We start from the raw sequence: 2316 nt of genomic DNA on the forward strand, positions 1-2316 counted from the left end.
TCATTGATGCCAAGATGAACATGGGCCGGCAGTGTGTCATGCATCCACAGATGCATCTCAAGCAGGTCCAAGGAGGTGATACTCCCCCTCTATGCAGCACTGGTCAGGCCACAGCTGGAGTACTGCATCCAGTTCTGGGCGCTGCACTTCAAAAGGGATGTGGACATCATGGAGAGGGTCCAGAGGAGGGCCACTTGCATGATCAGGGGGCAGCAGGGAAGGCCCTACAAGGGGAGGCTACGGGACCTGAACCTGTTCAGCCTCCACAAGAGAAGGTTGAGGGGGATCTAGTGGCCTGTTACAAACCAGCCAGGGGGCACCAGCAGGCACTGAGGAAGTCCCTGTTCCCCTGAGCACTGCCTGGAGTGACCAGGAATAACGGTCATAAGCTGGCAAAGGGTAGATTTAGGCTAGATATCAGGAGGCGCTACTTCACGGTCAGGGTGGCTATGATCTGGAACCAACTTCCAAGAGAAGTGGTGCTGGTTCCTACCCTAGGGGTCTTTAAGAGAAGGCTTGATGTACACCTTGCTGGGGTCATTTGACCCCAGTACTCTTTCCTGCCATGGCAGAGGGTCGGACTAGATGATCTACTCAGGTCCCTTCCGACCCTAGAAACTATGAAACTATGATCTTCCAAGGTCCCTTCCAGACCTAATGTCTATAAAATCTATGAAATCTATATGTTGGAGAAAGGCATCCAGAGATTTAAAGACATCAAGAGCTCCAGAGTCCACCATTTCCCTTGGCAGTTTGTTTTGGCATTTAATCACCCTTACTGTAAGCATTAAAATAAAAAGATGCTTTAAACATGTTTCTTATTCCTAATTTGAATTTGTTTGGCTTTAGCTTCTAGCTCAGGGGTGGGCAAAATGTAAGCTGTGGCCAGAGGCCAAACTCCATTTCCCAGCAGCCCTTGCCCACATTGCTGTGGCCAGTTTCCATGGAGACCCCAAGAGTGGCAGGGCCATTACAGCATGGGGCCAGGGTGTTCATGCAGACCAAAATCAGCAGTCCTAACAGGGCACACGGCTAGGCAGAGAGCTGCTCTGGGGCTGGAATTTTGCAACAGTGACAGCATAATCCAGAACCAGGGCAGAACTGTGATCCGCTGCCTACATATACCTCTCTGGGGCATGTGGAAAGCAGATTGCATCTCTGCCCTGGCTCTGGACCATGCTGTCATTGCCACCAGTTCCTGGTTCCAACCCCAGAGCAGCTCCCAGCTCAGCCATGTGCCCCACAGCAATGCTTGGGCTGATCTCCATTGAAACCTTGGACCCATGCTGTCATGACCCCATTGTTCCTGCAATCTCCATGGAAAGTGGCTACAGCGATGCAGGCAGAGGCTGCTGGGAAATGGAGTCTCCCATGGGTCTGATATGGCCCATGAGCTGGACTTCACTCGCCCCTGTTCTACCTATTGGTTTCTGATGTGCTTTCTCCACTAGTAGTTGGTATTTTCTCTCCAGAAAGCACTTACTCTAATGACATCACCTGCTCATTTTACTTTTAACAAACTAGGGAATAAACAGACTGACATAAAGTGTTCCAGTATAAAGTATTTTTCTTTCAGTTTTGAATGACTTTTGTGACTTTCTGTACCCAGATCACAATGTTTATGGTTCTATTGGCTGAGGTCATTGCAGGACCCCTGGCACAGCTTTACGAGCATTCGTGGTGGTCTGCTGTGGTGCCGGAGGACTGGAAGAGGGCCAATGTGGTTCCCATCTTCAAAAAAGGGAAGAAGGAGGACCCAGGAAACTATAGGCCAGTTAGTCTTACCTCAATCCTAGGCAAGCTCTTTGAGAAAATTATTCTGGCACACATCCATGAAGGGCCAGCAGGGGACTGCATGGTTAGGGGCAACCAACACGGGTTCATCAGTGGCAGGTCCTGTCAGACCAACCTGGTGGCCTTTTACGATCAGATCACTAGATCATTAGATGCAGGGGTAGCAGTAGACAAAGTTTTCCTGGACTTCCGGAAGGCTTTCAACACTGTCTCTCACCCCGTTCTCATTAAGAAACTGGGGGACTGTGGTGTCGACACCCACACAGTCAAATGGGTCGCCAGCTGGCTGGAGGGATGCACCTAGAGGGTGGTAGTGGATGGGTCCTTCTCAACTTGGAAGGACGTGGGCAGTGGGGTTCCGCAGGGCTTGGTCCTTGGGCCCGCACTGTTCAACATCTTTATCAGCGACTTGGATGAGGGGGTAAAAAGTACCCTGTTCAAATTTGCTGATGATACTAAGATGTGGGGGGATGTGGGCACACTAGAAGGAAGCAACAGGCTACAATCAGACCTAGACAGGTT

The sequence above is a fragment of the Gavialis gangeticus genome, unplaced genomic scaffold (genome assembly GCF_001723915.1).
Source record: "Gavialis gangeticus isolate Ggan-Ray unplaced genomic scaffold, GavGan_comp1, whole genome shotgun sequence".
Classification (NCBI taxonomy): domain Eukaryota; kingdom Metazoa; phylum Chordata; order Crocodylia; family Gavialidae; genus Gavialis; species Gavialis gangeticus.